The sequence below is a fragment of the Capsicum annuum genome, unplaced genomic scaffold (assembly GCF_002878395.1).
Source record: "Capsicum annuum cultivar UCD-10X-F1 unplaced genomic scaffold, UCD10Xv1.1 ctg82760, whole genome shotgun sequence".
NCBI lineage: Eukaryota > Viridiplantae > Streptophyta > Magnoliopsida > Solanales > Solanaceae > Capsicum > Capsicum annuum.
Genome location: NW_025893576.1, coordinates 253003 through 271482, shown reverse-complemented (window position 1 = coordinate 271482; position 18480 = coordinate 253003). Strand labels below are relative to the sequence as shown.

Here is an 18480-nt window from a genome sequence, read left to right as displayed (position 1 = left end):
CAGTTCTGGGGTGTTTGCCCGAGGCTCGGGCATATTTTATTCCAAAAATCAACCAAGGGCTCTCAGGCAGGCTGAGCAGAGAGGAAATGTGGGCCGTTGGGGTCGAAGGGGCCATTTGGGTGGTCAACTGAGGGAAATAATGCAAATGGACCATTTTTGAGTCAAATCAATGTGTTATAGTTCTTGGTTCCAGGATGGGCTTGGGGATCGGTGATGACGTCCAAGCAATACCTCTTTTTAGATGATGGTATGGTTGATTTGAAGATATAATTAACCAACTAAGGTTGGGGTTGAATCCCATGGGAATACGTGGAATTGCAGTTATCATTAGTTGTAGTCTACGGGCAGTACTGGATAGTAAATGAGGGGATTTGTTTGTAGTAGTCTCGAGAAAGTAACAATATTAACTTTGATTGTGAACACTAGGATTCTGTTCACCCTGGCTTCTCTACTCTGTAGGTTTATCATGCTATGTTGAACCAACCCAATACCTTATATGCAAAATCGAGAAGTTATGTATATTTTACAATCTTTTGGAAGAGTGAAAGGATTTAACCTTTACCTTTTTGGTCTCAGGATGTCGCATTACTAACCTTTATATTGATTCCAATTAAGTATTACCTTTTGAGTCTCTAGTTATTAGATGAAAGCTAGCTAAGGCTATTCAAAATCGAACTGTATCCAATAAGCCAACCGCAAAATTGACTTATTGGCTTATTGGATAACGGTTGGTGAGCGAATTAAATTTTTTTAATTAACGACTTATTGGTATGGGGGTGGATTACTTAATTTTCTTATTGGATAAACCATTAACCCATTAAGAATTACCATATATATTTATACTTTTCCACCTACGTATATAAAAATTAAAATATACATTATACTATTATAAAATATAAACTGTAAATCTAATTTATCTAAATTCTAATGGAATAACCTCAAGCTCATTCCAAATTAAACCCTAATAAAAATTAACGAATAAAGTTATTACGTATTAGGAGTATCAGTATAGTAATATACCGTATATTATTTGCAAAGTAAAAGTTCTAGACTTCTGGTTGACTGTTTTCTTTAGTGTGCTTTGGTTTTTCTACTGGTAATGTCGTATGCACATATTCATCTCTATATCTTTTCTTTATTAATTCAGTCCTTGTTTTTTTATCTGCTTAATTTTATTTTTTATGTTTCTTTAATTGTCTTTTTTTTCTAGTGAGTTGTGGACTTGTACTTTCATATTTTTTCTTTTATTTTGCTTCAATTTTTGATTTTGATGTGAATGGTGATGTGCATGACTGCATGTACTTGGGTATGTAACTATAGTCTACTGCATGTATTTAGTTAGCCAAATTTTATATGGATCACTAATCGCTATTGCATTACGTGTTAATTTTCATGTTCTTTGTACCAATACTAATAATTCATGAATAGATTTTTCTTATCACAACAACTCAAAATCAACTCATAGCATGGCTGAAAATATACAAGCTACTAAGGTGATGGGTGAAAGTAAGGATTCAAATCGAGCAAGTTAATTCGAAACAACTAAAACTCAGAAGGCAATTGCTAAAAGAAGGAAAAAAAGGTCAGAAGCATGGAATCATTGTACAGAAAATGCTAGTCCTGAAGGTACAAAAGCAAAATATGTCCATTGCTCCCATGAGTATTCTTTTAAGTCAAGATACGGTACTTTCACTCTTCTTGGTCATCTATCGACGTGTCCTAAGCGTACTCCTACTAGTGTTGATAAAAAACAATCAAATTTAGCTTTTAAAGCTATTCTAGGGGGTAGTCAAGGTGATGTAGCTGTTGTGCCTTGGAAATTTCACCAAGAAGAGTGTAGGAAGGCTTTATGTCGTATGGTGATAATTTATTCCTTTTAGCTTTGTTGAAAAAGAAGGTTTTTAGGCATTTATGAAAGTGACACAACCTCATTTTTGGATCCCTTTCCGTATTACTGTCACTAGGGATTGTTTTAATCTTTATAATGAAGAAAAACAAAAGTTGTATAACCACTGACACCTGGACTTCCATACAAAGAATCAATTACATGTGTATAACTGCCCATTGGATTGATAGTGAATGTGATATGCATAAGAAAATTCTCAATTTTTGTCCTATTATTAGCCATAACGGTGGAGATATGGCAAATGGTATTGGTAGGTGCTTACGTGAGTGGGGAATAACTAAAATATTCACTCTCACTATAGATAATGCGAGCACAAATTATGTAATGGTAAAAGAACTATCTAAGAATTTGACAAAGATGGGAACTAATCTGAAGAATGGTGATCACCTCCATGTGAGGTATATGGCGCACATTATGAATCTTGTTGTCCAGGATGGCTTGAAAGAAAGTTTTCTGTCTATTGAACGTGTTAGACATGCAGTGAGATATGTTAGGCAATCTCCTGGGAGGTTGAAAAAGTTTCAAGAAAGTTGTGATGATGAACAACTCAGTTGCAAGAAATATTTATGCTTAGATGTTCCAACTAGGTAGAACTCCGCCTACCTAATGTTGAGTAGGGCAGTTGAATTTGAGAATGCATTTACAAATTATGCTTCTCGTGAAATTAGCTTGAGATATTATCTTGAGAATTCTTATATTGAAGTTGGAGGTACTGCTGGTGAACTTTTGAGTAGTGATTGGGTGCATGTGTGAAGGATTACAAAATTTCTTGAAATCTTTTATCTTCTTACTTTGAAAATATCTGGATCACTTTATGTTACATCTAATATTCATTTTCTTAAAATTTGTGCTGTTGTTGTTTATTTGAATCAATTGATTGCAAGTGAAGATACTGATTTAAGTACTATGGCGAGGAAAATGAAAGAAAAATTTGATAAGTACTCGGTGATCCAATAAAAATAAATAAGATAATTTTTGTTTCATGTGTTCTAGATCCTTGTTACAAGCTTGATTCAGTTGTCTATGCACTTGTAAAGATGTTTGGGAAAAATCAAGGTCTATCTTTAAAAGCAGCAGTAAAGGAATACATGATTTTATTATTTAATGAATATGTAAAATCCAGTTCAAAAGGGCTTGGGGTTGCTGTATCTTCACCTTGCTCTTCACTGGAGACGTCTACTTTAGTGATTTTTGCCAGTCAACTAAGTACTCAAGGTACAGGACCCTTAGATTCACACATGCAAGATCTAAAGCAGTATAAAGTTGTGAATGGAGGTGTAGATGCTAGAAGATAAATATTTTGGAGAAGAAACTGAAGATGATACTAAAGATTTTAACATCCCGCCTTGGTGGAAAATGAACGCAACAAGATTTACTGTTCTTGCTAAGATGGCTTGTGATGTATTAGCTATTCCGGTTTCAAGTATTGCATCTGAATCTACATTTAGTACAGGAGGACTTCTTCTTGATTCATTTAGGAGTTCATTGACTCCTAAATTGGTGCAAGTTCTAGTGGTCTTCAAGATTGTCTTCGAAATAAGAAATTAAAACAACCTGTTAGTGTTGAGGAAAATCTTGATAATCTCCAGCAAATTGAAAAAGGTAATAGAATTATCTTTACGTGTGTTGTTGTTATAAATGATTTTTATGTATTAGTTTACTCATTATATTATTCTACTCTTCAGATTTAGATAGTGCAGGAAAAAACCCTACTGTATTTGACGTGTAGTACAACTATACAAGCCTAAAATACGACTTTCCTTTCACTAGGGTTGTGCAAAAACTGAACCGACCGATAAATCAAACCGATAAAAATGTTATTGGGTTATTGGTATTGGGTTATCGGGTTAATGGTTTTTTATTGGTTTTATAAAAAATTTTATTGGGTAAATGGTTCAGTATTGGTTTTAGCTTATTGGGTTATCGGTTAAACCGATAACCCAATAAGGATACACTAAGTTATTGTTTTATCCCTGTTTATGTTATATATTTAAATCTCTCTCTATCTATCTATCTCTCTCTCTATATATATAGATATATGTATGTATATAGATTATATGCACTGCTAATTCATAATTCAGTAATTCACAAAGTATTAACCTATTTAGGGCAACAAAGGCACCATATAAAATTTGGCTATTATCGTAATAAAAAGCTTGAAACTTTAATAGCTTCCAAAAATTAGGATTCAATTTTTTCCTAACTAACATTCAGTTCAAGTTTGAAGATTCTTATAAACTACAATGCGTTGCGTAGATTTTGGCGGTAATTAAGATTTCATTTTTGTATGTTAGTTGTTGCTATTTCTATTTTATAAGTATTTTCTTATTGGTTAAACCAAAAACCAAATCGTTAAGGACCAAAAACCGATAAACCAAAACCGATAAGAAAATATCTTATTGGTTGGTTATTGGTTTTACATATTAAAAATCAAAAATTGATAAACTGAACCAACAACACGTAAAATCGAACCGAACTGACCGATGTACACCCCTACCTTTCACAAGGTTAGTATAAAAAGAAGATAAAAGTCATCATGTTATGTTTCTTTTTCACTGTTCATATTATTCTTAGCTATTAATTATGTTTTAGAATTGATTCTTTAAGTGGGGTTGTTATGTTCTTAATTCAAATGAGTATTATATATTTATATTGTCATGGCAGCGGTGAGCTGAAGGGTTGTTCGTCTTGTTTTGTTCTTTGAGGTATCTTGTTTTGTTTATATTTATTGTTCACCTAACTATCTTTATGGTGTAATTTCTTATTATGTATTAGTTTGTGATGATAGCAGCTTCTCAAGTTGATGATTGAATTTAAGCTTCTCAAGTTGATGATTGAATTTAACTGATTGAAAAAAATGAAGATCGAGTTCCAATAGAAGAATCTTGGTGTTTGTTATTAGTGGGTAAGAGAAAGGGGGTCTTGGAAGTACGCCTAATATTTTCAATGATAGAAATCTGCAGCCTATGTTTTATATCATTGTCGTTGAGTATTTGAACTGATAGCTTTCCTTCACTAATCTCTGGAAGGATTTAGTTTTAGTTAAGAGCGTATGTTTATTGGTGGTCAAAACATTCTTAAAATATTAGTAGAAAATGTGTTTCACAAAGCCAATACATGTTAGGATCCAAGAAATTACAAGTTTAATGATTCTATTAGTAAGTCTACATCTACATAAATTAACTTCTTGCTTTGTTTTAAACTTGCTCAAGTAAATGAGAGCTGTCCACTCTTCAGCAATGGAGAAGTTTACTGCTACTATCCTCCCTCTAGCCACTTCCGTCTAGTTGTCCATTAGAAGTGAGGTGCGCTACGTATTGAGCATGATTGCGTATGGTGATTTTCCATGACGTTCAAAATGTTTAGCCAGGATGCACCATTCAACCAGTCCCCATTCATCTTCTTCAAAAACATTCCCCAGTGCTGCTTTATATAACTTAGTGGTGTCCGTAAGAAGCTCTGTTCCAGCCGGATAAGAAGCATAGAACTAGTTAGCTCTCGAGTACCCGGCTCTAGTTGTGTTGTTGGGGTATGCATATGTGATGACTGTTATAAACCAATAGAATCCAATATAGAAAACAATTCTTCGAAACTTTTGGATATCTAAAATCTCGTTCCATCCTTCATACATCCGCCACATTCCCTATTGTGCCGCTGAGCATAGAAATTCTAATTTTCATGCATGTACTCGCAGTGCCCTGGTGGTCCAATTTATGTTAGGAGTGTTTTGGTCTTGTTAGAGAATATATTGGTACTTATAATGCTAGGGAACCTAAATCTTCATATATTGGATTGAGACGGGGTTAAATAGAGCATGAATGTGAGAATCCATAAAGTCGAGTCTAACTAGATTAAGATGAGTGTAGTTATTGTTATTGTATTCTCAGGAGATTCCAAGCGGGGGTTTTCTTTGTTCTTACTTTTCCCTCTCTTCTTTATGTAGGTGAATATATAAAAATGGTAATAGAAGATCTTTGCAATCAAATAGAACGTAAGGTTACTATGAGTTTTTGTTGTTGTCATCTTCGTTTGTACGTTTGCATCTTGTTAAATATTTATATGCCAACAACATGTAGAGAACTTAAGTTTTTAACTATTGAATTAAGATGGGTTTAAATGGAGCTACGTGTATTTGTACTCACTGATCGTTCTTCTTGAGCTATATTTTACTTGAAAATGTTTATTAATATTTGGTTTTCATTGTCAATGACAGAATTATGGGACTATGATCAATTTAAAGTGCGGAAAAGTAGATTCCTGTGTAAAAGTTAGTCTTGTGGCTGCTACATCTTTCAAAGTTGAGACTTGAGATTGTTCAATTCAAGGAAAAAAACATTTTTCTGAGTATATTGTGCAAAAGCTGTTGCGCAAAAGAATTGATTCTTTTCTAAGAAAATTGATTATTGATATGGTTTAGGTGTAGTGACATAACTTAGTATTTTGTTTTTTTAGATAAATATTGAGATTCTTAATTTCTTAGTTGTCAAAAGTATTGGCATTCCTTCACTAGCTAATACTATTACCAAAGTGACAACAATATTGAATCAAAAGTCTTAGCATTCCTGCACTAGCTAATACTATTAACTACTCAAAAGTATTCTTAGTTGTGTTTGCCTTTATGAATGACTACAACTTGTAACTTGGCTGCTCCTACTGTGTTCTTAAAGGTAATGTTCATTGCAATAAATCCTTGACCATCTACAACTACATAAGTGATTATATACATTTAGGTTCATGAAACTATTTAAAATGAAACTATTCTGATGTTGTCACTGTGAAAAGAAAAGAATGTTCTATTCTATTTTGTTTTCTGATTTTGAGACGTATTCAAGTAGGAATTGTGGATGTCTGATACACCTTCCAATAACCGCCCGATAATTGTTTATCCGTTACTGAACCAACCGATATCTTATCGGTTGGCTAGTGGATTTGTATATTTTAAAATCGATAACCGTTAAGCAAAATCATTAAGTGTAATGGTCCATCCGATCTGTCCGATAAGTAGCCCTAAAGCTAATGACCATTCACTATATTCTATTATGCAGCAATGGATTGACAATTAACTCCCAAATTACTGCTATCATTATCTTTTCCAAGGCACTGTTCCTCTTTATAAGTAAGTAGCAATATCTAGGCAAGATCCTAACGTTTACAACTGCTAAGAAAACTATGATAATGAAGATAATGCAATGCATGCCATGGGTATTGGTTCAATTCAACAATCACATTTCCCCTACTTCCTCAATCAGCCAGGGTTTGACTAACCCTAGCTATGGATTTTTAGCTGCTCATACTTGTGCAAAAATCAACAACATTCAAGATTGAAGGCTTAGATGAAGTTGCAATGATCAGATGAATTAAAACCCAAAATCGTAACTTGATTAATCAACTGAAGTTAATACAAGAAAATCCCAAGATAAAAGACGGATCTTGGAATCAAAATATGTTTGTGAGTATCAAAAGTGTGTATCTTCTACTAAAAAGTACATAAGGGGTATTTATAATATAAGAGAAAACCCTAAAAACAAAGCCTGGATGAAATAGGAGAATGTTTTCCCAATGATCTTTGTACCTGTGGTCTGGCACAGGGCGTAGGGCAAAATTCATGAGCTATAGCCCACGGTTATTGGATGGGCCCGGGGCTAGGCGTGTTTTGGGCAAAAAATTGACCGAGGGCCCCTTGGTAGCTGAGGAGCGGCCTAGTGTGGGCTATTAAGGTTGACGGGGCCATTTAGGTGGTAAAAAAAGTGACATGGTGTGAACGGGGTAATTTCAGGCTAAATCGGTGGGCTATAGCCCACGATTCTAGGGGTGGGCTCGGGTCTGGGCATCTTTTGGACCAAAAATCAATCGAAGGCCCCCAGGTAGGCTGAAGAGTAGCGTAGTATGGGGCATTGGAGTCGGCGGGTCCATTTTGAGTGGTCAAATGGGCAAAATAGTGCAAAGAGGATATTTTTGCTATAGCCCACGATTCTAGAGGTGGGCCCAGGGTTCGAGCGCAGTTTGCACCAAAAATTGATTTAGGGCTCCTAAGCAGGCTAAAGAGCAGCCTAGTGTAAGTTGTTAGGGTCAGCGGGGCAATTTGGGTGGTCAAATAGGCAAAACAGCGTGAATGGGGCATTTTTGGACTAAATTAGTGTGCTATGGCCCACAGTTTCAGGGGTGGGACCGAGGCCAATGCGTGTTTTATGCCAATAATTGACCAGGAGCGCCCAAGCGGGTTGAAAGTGGCCTAGTATATGCTGTTGGGGTCAGCGGGCAATTTTGGTGGTCAAACGAGCAAAACAGCATTAATGGGGCATTTTTGGGCTAAATTGATGTGTTATTGCCTGCGGTTCTAGAGATAGGCCTGGGGCTCAGGCGTATTTTAAGCAAAAAATTGATTGAGGGCCCCCAAGCAGGTTGAGACGCAGCGTAGTGTTAGTTGTTGGGGTTGGCGGGGCCATTTGGGTGGTCAAGGGGGCAAAAATGCAAGAATGGGACATTTTTGGGCCAAATCGGTGTGTTATAGCCCACGGTTCTAGGAGTGGGCCTAGCGACAGAGCATGTTTTGGGCTAAAAATTGACTGAGGCCCTCCAGGCAGGATGAGGAAATGCATAGTGCATCCATTAGGGTCGGTGGGGCCATTTGGGTTGTCAAACAGGCAAAATAGTGCTAACGGGGCATTTTTAGGCCAAATTGGTGTGCTATAGCCCATGGTATATGGATAGGCCCGTGGCTCGGGATTTTTTTATGCCAAAAATCAATTGGACGCCCCCAAGCCAGATAAGAAGCGGCCTAGTATGGGTCGGTTAGGTAGGCATGGCCATTTGTTTGGTCAACAAGGCAAAACAATGTGAATGGGGCATTTTTGGGCCAAATCAGTGTGCTATAGCCCACGTTTTTAGGGGTGGGGCTGAGGCTCAGGCGTGTTTTGGATTGAAAAATCTATCGGGTCTGCCACGCAGGCTGAGGAGCAGCCTAGTATGGGCCATTGAGATTTGTGGGGTAATTTGTATGGTCAAACAAGCAACACGGCACGAACGACGCATTTGCGAGCCAAGTCGATGTTCTATATCCCACGATTTCGGAGGTGATATCAGGGGTGTTTTGGGATAAACATCAGCTAAGACCCCCCAGGTAGGCTGAGGAGTATATTATGGGTCATTGGGGTTGGCGAGCTAATTTGTGTGGTCAAACAAGCAAAATGGCACAAATGACACATTTGTGTGCTGAATCGGTGCGCCCTAGACCACGATTTCGGGGTGATCCCGGGGATCGGGCATATTTTATGCCAAAAATCAATAGGAGGCCCATAGGCAGGCTAAGACCAGCCTAATATGGGTCATTGGAGTCGGTGGGGACATTTGTTTAGTCAAAGGGCCAAAATAACAAGAATGAGGCATTTTCTGGCCAAATCGATGTGCTATATCCCACAATCCAGGGGTGGACCCAAGGCCCGAGTGTGTTTTGTATAAAAATTTATTGGGTACCTCCAAGCACGCTGAAGAGCAGCCTAGTATGGGCATTTGGGGTCGGCAAGGCCATTTGGGTGGTCAAATAGGCAAAATAGCATGGTACCTAGTGGGGCATTTTCAAACCAAATCGGTGAGCTATAGCCCATGGTTTCGAGGGTGAGCATGGTGCCTAGGCGTGTTTTGGGTCGCAAATCCACCAAACCCCCAGGCAGGCTGAGGAGTAGCCTAGTATGGGTCGTTGAGGTTAACGGGGATAATTGGGTGGTCAAACGGGAAAAATGGCACGAATAGAAAATTTAAGGGCCAAATCGATGTGCTATAGCCCACGATTACGGGGGTAGGTTCGGGACCCGAGCGTGTTTTGGGCTGAAAATTGGTCAAGAACCCCCAGGAAGTCTAAGGAGCGGCCTGGTATTTGTTTTTATGGTTGGCGGGGCCATTTGCATGGCCAAATGTGCGAAATGATGCTAATGGGGCATTTACAGGCCAAATTGGTGTGCTATAGCCCTCGGTTCCAGGGAAGGTCCTGGGGCCGAGCGTATTTTCAGCCAAGTAGTGGCCTAGTGAGGGCCGTTAGAGTTGGCGGGGCCATTTGGGTCATCAAACAAGAGAAACAACATGAATTGGGCATTTTCAGGCTAAATCCGTGTGCTATAGCCCACGATTTGAGGTGGTCTAGGGGCTGGAGCATATTTTGTTCCAAAAATTAATCGAAGGCCCCCAGCCAGGGTGAGGAGATACCTATTGTAGGCCGTAAAGGTCGGCGAGATGATTTGTGTGGTCAAAAGGGAAAAATGGCGTGTACGAGGCTATAGCCCACGGTTCTAAGGGTGTGCCCGAGCCCGAGCGTATTTTGGGCGAAAAATTGATCAAGGGCCCCAGGAAGGCTGAGGAGCAACTTAGTGTGGACTATTAGGGCCGATAGGGCTATTTGAGTGGTCAAACAAGAGATACGGTTTGAACGACTCATTTTCGGGCCAAATCGATGTGCTATAGCCCACGGTTCTAGGGGTAGGCCAAGGGGCCGGGCGTGTTTTGGGATAAAAATTGATTGGGGCCCCAGGAAGGCTGAGGAGCGACCTAGTGTGGGTCGTTGGGGACGTCTGGGTAATTTGGATGGTCAAACGAGCGAAACAACACAAGCGGGGCATTTTCTTGATAAATCGGTGTGCTCTAGCCCACGGTTTCGAGGATGGACCCGAGGCTTGAGCATATTTTGGGCCTAAAATAAATCAAAGGCCTTAAGGTAAGCTGAGAAGAAGGCTAGTATGGGACGTTGGGGTCAGCGAGGCCATTTGGGTTGTCAAAGGGGAGAAACGGATAGACGAGGCATTTTAGAGCTAAATAGTGTGTTAAAGCCCACAATTCCAGAGGTGGGCCCAGATGTTGAGCGTATTTTGGGCTGAAAATTGATTGGGGCCCCCAAGCAGGCTAAGGAGCAGCATAGTGTGGGACTTTGGGGTCAGTGGGGCTAATTGGGTGCTCAAACGGGTGAAATAGCGTTAACGGGGCATTTTCAAGTTAAATCGGTTTATGGGTGGGCCTAGAGCCAAGATATTTTTTTGTTCAAAAATAGATTGAAGGATCCTAGGTAAGTTAAGGAGCAGGGAAGTGTGGGTCATTGGGTTTGCCGGGCCATTTGGTTGGTCAAGAGGGAGAAACGGCACGAATGGGCCATTTTTGGCTAATTAGTGTGCTATACCTCACGGATTTGGGTGTGGGCTCGAGGCTTGAGCATATTTTGGGTCAAAAATCGATCAGAGGTTCCCACGAGGACTGAAGAGTGGGGGATTTTAGACCGTTAGGGTCGAAGGGGCTGTTTAGGTGGTTAAACTAGTAAAACGGCGTGAATGGGGAATTTACGAGCCCAATCGATGTGCTATAGCCCACGGTTTTGGGGATAGGTCTGGGGCTCGGACATGTTTTAGGCCCTCAGATCAGAGGCCTCCAGATAGGCTAAAGAGAAGGCTAGTGTGGACTGATCGAGTGGGCGGGGCCATTTGGGTTGTCAAACGAGCAAAATGGGGCCTAGGGTTCCAAGGGTGTACCCGGGTCCCGGGCGTGTTTTGGGCCAAAAATTCATCGAGGGCCCCCAAGAAGGATGAGGAGACTAGTGTGGTCCATTGGGGTTGATGGGGACATTTGGGTAGTCAAACAGGAGACACAGTGCAAATGAGGCATTTTCGAGCCAAATCAATTTGCTATAGCCCACGGTTCCAGGGGTGGACGTGGGGCCCCGATTATGTTTTGGGCAAAAAATCAACTTTCCCCTTCCGGAAGGTTGAGGAGTGGCCTGGTATGGGCCGTTGGGGTTGACGGGGCCATTGGGTGGTCAAATGGGAGAAACGGTGCGAATAGGCATTTTCGGGCCAAATTCGCATGATATAGCCTATGGTTTTGGAGGTGGGCCTAGGGCTCGGGCATTTTTAGAGATAAATTTACCGAGGACCCTAAAAGGCTGAGGAGTAGCCTAGTATGGGCCATTAGGGTCGGTGGGACTATTTGGGTGGTAAAACAGTCGAAACAGCTAGATCGAGGTATTTTTGGACCAAATCGGTGTGCTATGGCCCACGATTCTCGAGGCTCAGGCATGTTTGCACTGTTTAGGCCGTTTGACCCAAACGGCCCCGCCCACCCAAACGGACAATGCTATGATGCTCCCAAACCTCACTGACATGCTCCGATCAATTTTTGGCCCATGGCACACCCGGATCGCCACCTACCCCGAAACCGTGGGCTATATCACACTAATTTGGCTCGAAAATGCCCCGTTTGCACTGTTACGCTCGTTTGACCATCCAAATAGCCCCGGTCTCTGAAAAGAACCACACTAGGATGCTCCCCAGTCTCCCTAGCATGCCACGGTCTATTTTTGTCCCATAGCACGCTCGGACCCCGGATCCACCCCCGAAACCATAGGCTATAGCACACCCATTTGGCTAAAAAATGCCCTATTTGCACCGTTTTGCCTGTTTGACCACCCAAATGGCTACGCCCACCCAAACGGACCACTCTAGGACCTTCCCCAGGCCCCTAGCACATTTCAGTCAATTTTTGGCCCACGGCACACTCGGAGCCCGAGCCCACCCTCAGAACCGTTGGCTATAGCACATCGATTTGGCCCAAAAATTCCCCTTTTATATCGTTTCGTCTGTTTGACCACTCGAATGGCCCATACCACCCTAACAGACTGTACTAGGATGCTCCCCAACCTTTCTAGCACGCCCCAAAAGATTTTTGTCCATGTCATACTCGGACCCCAAGCCCACCCCCCAGAATCGTGGTCTATAGCACACAGATTTAGCCAAAAAATGCCTCATTTGCACCATTTTTCTTGTTTGACAACTTGAATTGTGTCGAACACCCAAACAGACCACACTAGGACACTCCCCAGCCTCCCTGGCACGCCTCGACCAATTTTCATCCCACGGCACGCCCAAACCCTGGAACCATGGGCTGTAGCATACCGATTTGGCTCGAAAATACCCCGTTTGCACTGTTTTGCCCGTTTGACAACCCAAATGGCTACGCCCACCCAAATGGACCAAACTTGGATTCTCCTCAGCCTCTCTAGCATGCCTCAGATGATTTTCGACCCACGGAATGCTCGGACCCTACGCCCAACCCCAAAATCGTGGGCTTTAGCACACTGCTTTGGATCGAAAATGCCCGTTTGCACCATTTTTCCCATTTGACCACTCAAATGGCCTCGCCCATCCAAACAGAACACACTAGTATGCTTTCCAACCTCCCTGGCACACCTCAATTAACTTCAACCGATAGCATTCCCGGATCCCGAGCCCACCCACAAAATCATGGGCTATGGCACACCAATTTAGCCCAAAAATGTTCCGTTTGCACCGTTTAGCCTGTCTTACTACCTACATGGCATCTCCTAACCAAATGGACCACAATAGGATGTTCCCCAACCTCCCTGGCATGCTCGAATTGATTTTCAGCCTACGGCAAGCTCAAACCTTGGGACCACCTCTGGAACTGTGGGCTATACCACACCGCTTTGGCCTAAAAATGCTCAATTTGCATCGTTTTGTCCGTTTGACCACCCAAAATGGCCCTGCCCACCCAAATGGACCACGCTAAGATGCTCTCCAGTATCCCTAGCATGCCACAGTTGATTTTCGAGCCACGGCACAATCGGACCCCAGGCCCACCCCCGGAACCGTGGGCTATAGCTCACCAATATGTCCCATAAAATGCCCCATTTACACTGTTTTAGTTGTTTGACCACCCAAATGGCCTCGCCCATCCAAGCGGACCACTTTAAGATATTTCCCAGCCTCCTTGGTATGCCACAGTCTATTTTTGGCCCACGGCATACCTGGAGCCCGCCCCTCCCCCCTCCCCACAAAAAAGTGGGCTATAGCACATCGATTTGGCCTTAAAATGCCCCATGTGCACCGTTTTACCTGTTTGACCACCTAAATGGCCTCACCAACCCAAACGGACCACAGTAGGATGCTTCCCAGCCTCCTTGACATGCCTCATTTAATTTTTGGCCCACGGTACACCCGGAACCTAGGTCCATACTCGGAACCGTGGGCTATAGCATATCGATTTGGCCCGAATATGCTCCGAGTGCACTGGTTCGCTCATTTGACCACCAAAATGGAACTGCCCACACAAACAGACCATAATAGGATGCTCCCCAGTCTCCTTGACATGCCCCGATATATTTTTGGCCCATAGAGTTCTCAGACCTAGGCCTACCCCCAGAACCGTGGGCTATAGCACACCGATTTGGCCCAAAAATACCCCGTTTGCACCATTTCTCTCATTTGACTATAAAAATGGCCCCATATACCCAAAAGGGCCACACTAGGATGATCCCTGGTCTCCCTGGCATGCCTCAAAAGTTTTTTGGCCACAGAACGCCAGGAACCATTGGCTATAGCACACCGATTTGGCTACAAAAAACTCTGTTGGCGCCATTTCGCTTGTTTGACCACCCAAGTGGCCACGTCAACCCAAATGGCCCATACTAGGCCTATCCCCGATCTCCCTATCATTTCTCAATCAATTTTTAACCTATAGCATACCTAGTCCCAGGCCCACCCCTAAAACCGCGGGCTATAACATACTAATTTGGCCTAAAAATGCCCCAATTGTACCATTTTGCCCGTTTGACCACCCAAATAGCCTTTCCCACCCAAACGGACCTCACTACGATGCTTCCCAGCCTCCCTAGCATGCCCTGAATGATTTTCAACCATGACACGCATGGACGCTGGGCCTACCCTTGGAACCGCAGGCTATAGCACACCAATTTGGTTTGAAAATGTCCTATTTGAATCATTTCACCCGTTTGACCACCCAAACGGACCCACCCACCCAAATGGATTACACTGGGATGCTCCCTAGCCTCCCTGACACACCCTAATTGATTTTTGTCCCATAGTACGTCCAAACCCCAGGCCCACCCTCGAAAGCATGGGCTATAGCACACCGATTTATCTCAAAAATGCCCTATCTACATCGTTTCGCTCGTTTGACCACCCATATGGCCATGCTCACCCAAATGGACCACACTAGGAGGATCCCAAGCCTCCATAGCATGCCGTGGTCTATTTTTGACCCACGAAATGCTTGGACTCCGGGCCCACCCCCAGAACCGTGGGCTATAGTAAATTGATTTGCCTAAAAAATGCCCTGTTTGCACTATTTCACCCGTTTGACCACCAAAATTGCCCCATCCACCCAAATGGACCACTCTAGGACCCTCCCCATCTCTTTCGCATATCCCGGTTGATTTTTAGCCCACGAGACGCTCGGAGCCTGGGCCCACCCCAAGAACCGTAGGCTATAGTAGTACACCGATTTGGCCCAAAAATGCCCCATTTGCACCGTTTTACCCATTTTTCCCGTTCGACAACCCAAATCACCTCGACCACCCAAACGGACCACACTAAGACGCACCTGAACCTCCATGGCATGCCTCGGTTAATTTTTAGCTCACATCATGCCCGAACCTCAGGCCCACCTCCAGAACCGTAGGTTATAGCATACCAATTTGGCTCGAAAACACTCCTATTGGTACAGTTTTGCCCGTTTGCCACCGAAATAGCCACGCCATCCCAATCGACCCATACTAGGCCAATCCCAAACCTCCCTGGCATGCCTCAGTCTATTTTTAGTGTACAACACGCCTGAACCCAAGGCCATACCCAGAACCGTGGGCTATAGCACACCAATTTGGCTAAAAAATGCCCCGTTTACACCGCTTTGCTTGTTTGATCATCCAAATGGCCCCACTCACCCAAACGAAGTACACTAGGATGCTTCCCAACCTCTCTGGAATGCCTCAGTCAATTTTTGACCCACAACACGCCCGAATCCCATCCCCACGCCTGATACTATCGGCTATAGCACACTGATTTGGCCCAAAAATGCCCCGTTTACACCATTTTGCCCGTTCGACCACCAAATGGCTCTGCCTACCCAAACTGACCTCACATGGACGCTCCTCAGCCTCCATAAAATGCCTATGTCAATTTTTGGACTACGACACACTCAGACCCCAAGCTCACCCCCTAGAACCGTGGGCTATAACACACCAATTTAGCCCAAAATGCCCCATTTGCATTGTTTCTCTCGTTTGACCACCCAAATGGCCCTGCCCACCCAAACGGACCACACTAGGATGCTACCTAACTTCCCTGTCATGGCCTAGTCAAATGTTTTAGCCTACGACATACCTGGAACCCGAGGTTACCCATGGAACAATGGGCTATAGCACAATCATATGGCCTAAAAATGCCCCGTTTGCACTGTTTCGCTCGTTTGACCACACAAATAGCCTCTACCACCCAAACAGACTACACTACTGCCCAACCTCTCTAGTATTCCTCGATCAATTTTCAACCTACGATACGTCTGAACCCCGAGTTCACCCCTGGAACTATAGGCTATAGCACAATGATTTGGCCCGAAAATACCCCGTTTGCACTGTTTTGCCCGTTTGACCACCAAAATGGCCCTGCTTACTCAAAAAGACCATAATAGGACTCTTTCCAGCCTCCCTAGCATGCCCCGGTCGATTTTCAGCACACGACATTCCCGGACCCCTAGCCCACCCTCAGAGCCATGGGTTATAGCACACCGATTTGGCTCAAAAATGCCCCATTTTTACTATTTTACCCGTTTGACCACATAAATTGCCATACCCACCCAAACGAATAGCCCCAAGATGCTCCCTAGCCTCTCTGGCACACCCTGATTGATTTTTAACCCATGGTACGCCCGAACCCCAGGCCAATCCCCATAACCGTGGGCTATAGCACATCGATTTAGCGAGAAAATTCCCCATTTGCATTGTTTTGCTCGTTTTACCCCCAAAATAGCCTCACCCACCAAAATGGACCACACTAAGACGCTCCTCAGTCCCCCTGGCATGCCCCGGTAAATTTTTGGCCCACGGCACGCCCAAACCCTGGATCCACCCCAGGAACTATGGGATATAGCACACCAATTTGGCCCAAAAATACCTCATTTAAACTGTTTCGCCCATTCAACAACCCAAATGGCCCTGTAAACCCAAACGGTCCTTACTAGGATACTCCCTAGCCTCCCTGGCATGCCTCAGTCAATTTTTGACCTAAGAAACACCCGGACTCCGAGCCTACCCCCAAAATCGTGGGCTATAGCACACCGATTCGACCCGAAAATACCCCATTTGCATTATTTCTCCAGTTTGACCACCCAAAGGGACCCGCTCATCCAAAAGGACCATACTAGGACACTCCTCAGCCTCTCTAGCACGCCCCGGTCAATTTTTGGCCCACGACATGCCCAGACCCCAGGCCCACCCTAGAACCGTGTTTTGTAGCATACTAATTTGGCCCAAAAACACCTTATTTGCACCATTTTTCCCGTTTGACCACCCAAATGGCCCCTTCCACCCAAACGGACCACATTAGGATACTCTCCAGCCTTCCTAGCATGCCCCAATCAATTTTTGGCCCATGAAACGCCTGGAACCACCCCAAAAACCGTTGGCTATAGCACACCGATTTAGACCAAAAATATCTCTGTTGATATTGTTTCGCCTATTTGACCACAGAAATAGCCCCGCCGACCCAAACGACCCATACTAGGCCAATCCCCAACCTCCCAACATGCCCTGATAGATTTTTGGTCCATAAAATGCCTGAACTTCGAGCCTACCCCCAGCACCGTGAGCTATAGCATATCGATTTGGCTCGAATATGTCCTATTTGAGCTATTTCACCAGTTTGGCCACCCAAATGGCCCCGACCACCCAAACCGACCATATTGGGAAGCTTCCCAACCTTCCTAGTATGCCCAGTCAATTTTTGGCACACGGCACACCTAAATCTCGGGCCTACCGCTAAAATTGTGGACTATAGCACACCGATTTAGCCTAAAAATGCCTCATTTTCACCATTTTATCCCTACCCAAATGGACCACACTAGGATGCTCCCCAGCCTCTCTGGATCGCCCCAGGCCCACCCCATAACTGAGGGCTATAACATACTAATTTGGCCTAAATATGCCCTATTTACACCATTTTGCCCGTTATATCACCCAAATGGCCCCACCCACCTAAACACACCACACTAGGATGCTCTTTAGCCTCTCTGGCATACCCCAATCTATTTTTAACCCACGAAATACCCGAACCCCAAGCCCACCTAGAACCATGGGCTACAGCACATCAATTTTGCCTAAAATTTCCCTATTTACACCGTTTTTCCTATTTTACTACCTAAATGGCCCTGGCCACCCAAAAGTCCCATACTAGGTCAATCCCTAACCTCCCTGGCAAGCCCCAATCAATTTGTATCCCCCAAAATGCTCAGACCTCGCCCCTACCCCTAGAACCATGGGCTATAGCACATCGATTTGGCCCGAAAATACTTTGTTTGCACTGTTTCGCCCGTTTGACCACCCAAATACCCCCACCCACCCAAAGAGACCACATTAGGATGTATCCCAGCCTCCCTGACATGTCCTGATCGATTTTCAGCCTACGACACACCCAGATCCTAGGCCCACCCCCAAAATTGTAGGCTATTACACACCAATGGTGCTAGAAAATGCTCCATTTGCACCATTTTGCCCGTTTGACCACCCAAAT

At 43.5% G+C, this 18480-nt stretch overlaps 1 pseudogene; it reads right to left on the bottom strand.

Annotated features, from left to right (window-relative positions):
* Window positions 1-5175: 5175 nt before the first annotated feature.
* LOC124895508 lies at window positions 5176-5546 on the bottom strand (annotated as a pseudogene).
* Window positions 5547-18480: the final 12934 nt, after the last annotated feature.